Below are 6,715 nucleotides of genomic sequence, written 5' to 3' on the forward strand. Positions count from 1 at the left end.
TCCAGCCTCCTGGCCTGGCACATGAACATTATTGTGTTTCAGTGGCCAGACCTTCTCAGGGGTGGCCACTGGGGCTGCTCTCAGCGGTGTTCCTGGGATTTACATCAGCTGCCACTGGATTGTCACCCCCTGCACGGAGAACAAGCCGTGCTATTGAGCCAGGCTGGGGAGGGCAGCAGCTCCTGCCCGCAGCCTGGTACATCTCGACACAAGGGCAAGGGGAGAATAAGTGACTGTTTCATGAGGGCTGATGTGGTGGGAGAAGAGGAAAAATATGCTAATGGAGAAACATTTCAGCTAATTATGATTGCACAGCTTCTGCAAGGGGACCTGAAATGGACACAAACACTTCTTGGCACTCATGAGGACTTGGAGGCTCTTTTGGGCTTTCTTTTGGGGCAGGGCAGGGCTCCCCACTTTGAGCAGGAAAACCCATGATGGCCATGACGGCTCCAGGCAAAGCCATAAAGGTTTGGGATCCATCCCTGCCTCAGTCCTGGGACCATCAGCTTATTACACTCCCCAGGGACCTTCTCCAAACCAAAGCACTTGGATGCAGGAACACAGGGGCTGAACAGCACCGATGTCCCCAGCCCTGTGAGTCCCCATTTCCCTGGCTAGCTGTGTGTGGAGCATGCAGCCAGGCCCCCCTTCCAGCCCCCTGCCACGCCATCAGCATCCTGGCAGGCCATGGTGCTCTCTCATGCCTGCTGGGTGTGAGAGACCCGAGGCTGGGCTCTCTCAAGCTCTCTTAGCAAGGCACTGAGCACTTCACTGGGGCAGGGACAGGCATGCACAGCCCCAGCCAAGGGGGCCACAGGGAGCTGGGCTCTCTCTCACCACCTCCAGCCAAAGGAACAACTGAGTGTCTGCTTTAGCATGGAACAATAATGAGGGCAGAGCAGTGGGGAAGTGCACAGTGAGGGGTGAAACCTCAGGCAGACAGAGCTGAGATGTGAGCCTGGGTGTCCTCTGCCATGGCACAGATGTGCTCAGGGGAGCGCTCCCTCTGCTCCTTCCCCAGCTGTGTTTGGGGTCTGTAGACAGATGTCTGAAACCCTTGCTTGCCCTCAGTTCCCCAGCCCCTGTGTGGCTGGAAGCTGTCTCATTCCAGAGTGTTCTTCCCAGCACCCACAGTCACCCTTGGTCTATTCTTGGGTCTTCCCCCTCACTTTATAAGACATCAAGTGGATACCTCCCATCATCGTGCTTCCCTCTGCACGTATGCTGTTCATCCAGACCACTGGGATAACATATTATAACTGTCATTTGATTTCACCTTCATAATGAAGGCATTCTCCTTAAATACTAAATTCTCCTTAAATTCTCCCAACTTCTGCCCAGAGGGAGAATCCAGCCTAAATCCAGAGGTCTGTGTACCCTGTTGTTAAAAAAACCAAAGTGCTGACAATTTTCCACGGTCGTCTTCACTACTAGAAAAGTTTTTTTTGGGTTCAGTTTGAAAAGTGCTTGCTCCAGCTCAAGTTTTTCAGTTTCTAGTTATTTTTGCATCCACAAGTCTTTGGCTGTTGGTGAAGAAGCTGTTGTTTAGCCCTGGAATGGCTCCAAATCTTTCCACTGGGTGTATTAGTTATCCTGAACTCCTAACCATAGCTGGGGTATTTTTAGCTCTGCACAGCAGTCATCAAACAAACGCTGCCACAAGGTCTGCAGGACTCCCTGAGGTGCCCCGCAGCCCAGCTCCTTCTGAAGCTCCAGGCTCAGTTGTGCAGAGGTGACCATGAAATCCCACCTGGGGAGCCACCCAGGACCGTGACCAAGGGCTTTGTGCCACCCCCATGAGATCCATATCCAGGCTATGGCTGAGCACACGGACAGGCACAGCTTGTGCTTTCTTCCAGGAGAGCAGGAAGCTCTGCCTGGCCTTGGTGGTGCCCTCGTGGAGGTGTAGAGGTGCTTGCCCCCCCTCACTCCCACCAGGGAATTCTTCCTGCTGCAGAAATGCACCAAAATTCTGGTAGGAACAAGAGCAGGGCAGCCCCTTGCTCCAGACTCGGCTGCTGCCTGCTCTGTGGACGTGATGCTGCGTTGTCTCCTGGCCAGGCTGATCCTCCAAGCAGCACCACATCCATACTTGATCTTTTTGAAGACTCTGGAAACAGCCTTCCCTTTTTCATAAAAGAAGGAATCAGTCTGTCTGGCCTCCCCTGGCTCCCTGGCAGTTCCTCCCAGCCTGCATGCCTTGCCAAGCCCTTGCTGGTCTGGGTTTAATAAGCAGCAGCTCTGCTCCAGGGATGGAAATTAGAGGTGGATGCTGCAGCAGAGCAAAGTGCAGGGACATGGTGGCAAGAGCTTCTGGATCCCTCCTCACCCCTGCTTCTGCCATGGCACAGCTGAGGCCTGGCTTAGAAAAACACACTGTGCCACAGCTGGATTTGCTTCTGGAGCAGGGTGTACCTCCTGCATGGCCTCCTTGTTTTTCCACCTAACTCCACATGGGATTGGAAAATACCACTGGAATATGAAATATGAACCAGGACCTGCAGGATGACCCCACGTCAGTGGGCTGGCAGCCAGAGCCCAGTGGGACAGCCCAGTTCCCAGCAGACACTAAATCCCTGTGTCTCTGCAGCTGGGCTTTGCCCTGGGTGTTTGTAAAATAACACTTTGCCAGGAGGACTCCTGGTGTTCGTGCCTTAGATCTCTGTTCTGCTGTTCCCCTGCCCTGACAGCTCTGCTCTGTGAGGTGCCCCAAATGCTGGCAGGAGGAGTGCAAGTCAGGCAGTCACCAGAAGTCAAAAGTTCAATGAGTTCATCGTTGGGTCCACCAACAGTGGAAGTGTTGTTAGAGAAGTAGATTGGTAAGGAGCTTGGAGTTCAATCAGCTGATGAAGGGTTTAAGAAAGGGGACCTCTTGCTTTCCTCCCCTCCTACTTCCCATGTTGCCCACTGGCCTCATTGTGGCATCTTTCCTTCTGCCCTCCTGGCCATAACTGAGCTCCCATTCCCGTGGAACCCCATCTGAAATTGGTGGAATATTGCTCTGGGCCATCTCAAGGCATGAATAACAAATGTGGTTTGTGACAGGGCAAGGTCAAATATCCATGTGCTTCATCTGTTCCTCTGTTCCTCAGTGAAGATGTTTTAAGCAGAACTTAAACCTGTTCTCTGGGAGGATTTATTTAAACAGCTTCACCTCCACAGAGGGAGGGTTGTGAAGCTACACCACCCCTGTAGCTCAGCCAGCAATGAAGGAGTGTTAAAACCATCTCATTTTAGACCCCCAGAGGTATCTGCTGTGGATAAGGCTTGACACCAAAGAGATCTCCCAACCATTAGCTTCATGCAAGCAGCTCCTGCTCTCTGTGGCACTCAAGAGCCATTAAATCACGGCCCCTGATTATTTTCTCTGTGTGTGTATCTGTCTTGTTGGCACATGGAAAATATTTTGTATTCTCCTGTTAATTCTTTCCCAGATCTTTGCATTGTTTCAGCTGAGAACAATTCCTGGCAGAAGGAAAGCAGGAACAGGTGAGTGACTGGCCAAGGATGTGCTGGACAGGCTCAGACCCCATTTAGGATGGCTTGAGGTACCAGGAATGTGCATCTCAGCCTGTGCCAGAATTAACATTCCCTCTGCCACAATGACAGGGAGTGGGATGCACCCGTGTCCTGTCTCCTGCTGGTCTCTATCCAGCACATACCACTGTCCCCCCAAACCTCACAAAAACATTTTGGGCTGTTTGGGGTTTTCCATGCACTGGTGGCCTGCAGGACTGTAGGACCAGTTCTCTGCAGCCTCAGCATCAGCCTAAGGTTACTCAGAAAAGGCAGCTGGTGGACTGAGTGTGGCTGGATCTGTCCAGATGTGAGCTGTGATGCTGCAGTGGGAAACTGTATCCCTGTGCCAGGGCAGGCTTGTAACAGGAAAAGCCAGCCTGAGGGCAAAGCAGGAACACAAGCTAATTTGGGAGCACAATGGTTATGCTAATCAAAACACCTTCCAAAGGAGAAGGGAAGGAAATTACCTAATCCTTCACTGTGCAGAGTGGTGTCCCTGTGCCCAGGCTGAAGGACCAGGGCTATGCACAGCTTGGACCATTTCCATTCAAGGGCATTTCCATCTGGGCAAGGAAGAAACCCCGGGGACCTATTCCCTCCAGACCCTCTCCATCCACATTGGATGGAGGACAGTCCTCCCCTTCCCATTCCCAAACTGGCTTTAGGTCCCAAAAAATTCAGGCTTCTCTTGAAAGTTTGGCTGGACACAAACTTACGTGACCAGGAGCTTAGCAAGAAACTTCATCAGAATTTGGCAAATCAGCTGAGGAGGGCTGAAGCAGTTCAGGGAAGTGCAGCCTGCCTTGCTCCACTGCCAGCAGACTGGGATGGGGCAATCACTGGCTCTGTCAAGGGAACTCTTCCCACTTCCTATGGATGATCTTAGCAGGGTTCATGCTCATTGCCTGACTCAACATCTGGAAACTGTAATCCAACTGAAAACAGCGCAGGAAGGCTCTCCCAACAAGCCAGGAGCAAGCACAGCTCCCAGCTTTGAGAAATCCCGGGCCATGGCCCCAGATAGAGAATTTAGGGTATTTGGGGATGCCAGTGCTACAGAGCATGAGTAGAGGACAGCAGTGCACTTTCAGCATTCAGTAACAAGCCACAAAGTGCCTCTGGCTTAGAAGAAACACACCTCAGCTGAGGACAGGCTTCCTTGGTTGAGGCTCTCCCACATTCCCAAGGCTCCTCTGCCTACTGCCCCCACACCTCCAGGTAAAACCTGTGCAAGGCCTTTTCTCACCTGGCTGAATCCAGGAGCCAACAGGGAAAAAGTGAGAGTCCAGAGTCAGAGGTTTGGATGCACTTGGAGGGACTGCAAAATACAGGCACAAGAACCATGAAGGGAAAGCCAAGAGCTGAAGGGGTTTTTCTTCTGATGCATGAAAAAACACACTCTGTAAGTGGCACATTTTTCTGGATGAGAAGAGCCCCTTCATAGAATATGGATTTTTCTTCTCCCTTCATCACTCCAAATTTTACGTGGGGAAAAAAAGAATTAACTTGCCTTTTTCTCCCCTTTGTCCTGTTTGAATCTTTCTGCAGCCCACAGACACCAAAGGGACACCCATGGAAGGTGGCACTGATCTGTGAGACAGCAGTGGAGGGGAGATGGGAAGCCATCCCTCTGGTCTGATGGGGGGACAGGAACCTTCACTGTCTGAGCTGAACACCACCTGGGCTCACATAGCTCCCACCCCACTGCTCGTTCCTCTGCTCCTGTGCACCAGCAGAAAGCAGCCAAGTCCTCCACCTGCATTTTGTTAAATCTCTTTATTTCCATGTCACTTCAAGCCCCCTCTGCTCCACATGAGTCTTAGAGTGAATTTTTCTTGCTGGGTACAGGCATCCAACACACACCCACTGTTGCAAAGAGGACTTTGCAAAAGGCCAACAGCCCCTCTCTGTCTCTGCAGAAAAAAAAAACTTACTTTGAATCTCCTGGGATCTGCCACATCAGCATTGAAATGTGTCAGAAGGTCTCTAAAACAAACATACCTAGGGATGGTTATTTACCCGGAGAAGCAGTAGAAAATTAAGAAAAAAGAAGATAAGAAAGAAAAGGATAATTTTTTTTTAATTGTAATTTTTTAAGCAGTTTCTCTTCCAAAAAATGTAGCTGGAAACCTCAGGCTTGGGGTTAAATCTGTGTGTGAGGTGGCACTGAATAATGCCAAGGTAAATCCTAGCTCTGAATTAGTCTCCTTAGAGCTGAGCCATGTACCTGCACATTGCTGTCCAAGAACATGCTGTGCTCTCTGGCTGCACACAGCACTTTGCACTCAGAATCCTGTCTCTGAGCAGAAAAGGGTTTTTTTATATTAGCAAATAATAAATAAATAAATAAATAAATAAATAAATAAAGCCACTCCTGTCCAAGTACATATACAATTACACCCAGGTGCCAGGCTGGCATTTTGGCCAGGTGAGGGGCTTGAACCTGTTGCTGAATGTGGCTCAAAGCGAGCCCCAGACCTTGCTGCAGCAGCACAACGTGAAGGCTGGTGCTGCAGTGTCAAAACGTGGTGCTTGGGACTTGGGGAAGGTCTCAGGGTGTGCAGGAGGAAACTGCAAGTTGTGGGAGGAATTCAAAGTCCAGGTTCAGGCTTTCCAGAGGTGTCTCTGTTGTCCCCCCACCATGGCACAGGACAGTTCACACACCAGTGACTCCAGCCTGGCCTGACACCTTGCTGCCAACTCCTTGTTTTTCAGCTGTGTGGAACCAAACCTGCCCTGGAGGGGAAGGCACATCCCCAGCCACTCACACTCGGGCTCTGCTCTCCCAGCACGGCCCTGAGCACTGGAAAACCTTCAGCTCACATTCAAAGAGGACTTTTGGCCAGCACTCGCCTTGGCAAGGGGCAGTGTTATTTGGTGTTTGACAAGGCACTTAAAAGTAAAACTGGAGCAAAGGAGGTTGAATGGGAAGGCTGGGAATCAGGTCACCATGACTCTGGTCAGCTGGAAGTGCTCTGACACAGCAGAGCAGTGCTGTGGACAATGGCCTTTGGCGTGCTCATTCCTCCTGGGAGCTGAGCATGGATCCCTCCCAGGCAGCAGAAGTGCTTCCCTTTTCCACTGCCAGGGGCAGAGGCTCTTGTAAATCTCTTCATGCAGCCTAATTAACCCCTGGGAATGGCTTATAAAGAACAACATGTTGTGAAATGATGTGCCATAAGTGCTGAGATTA

This window comes from Haemorhous mexicanus, chromosome 3 (genome assembly GCF_027477595.1).
Source record: "Haemorhous mexicanus isolate bHaeMex1 chromosome 3, bHaeMex1.pri, whole genome shotgun sequence".
In the NCBI taxonomy this organism is placed as follows: domain Eukaryota; kingdom Metazoa; phylum Chordata; class Aves; order Passeriformes; family Fringillidae; genus Haemorhous; species Haemorhous mexicanus.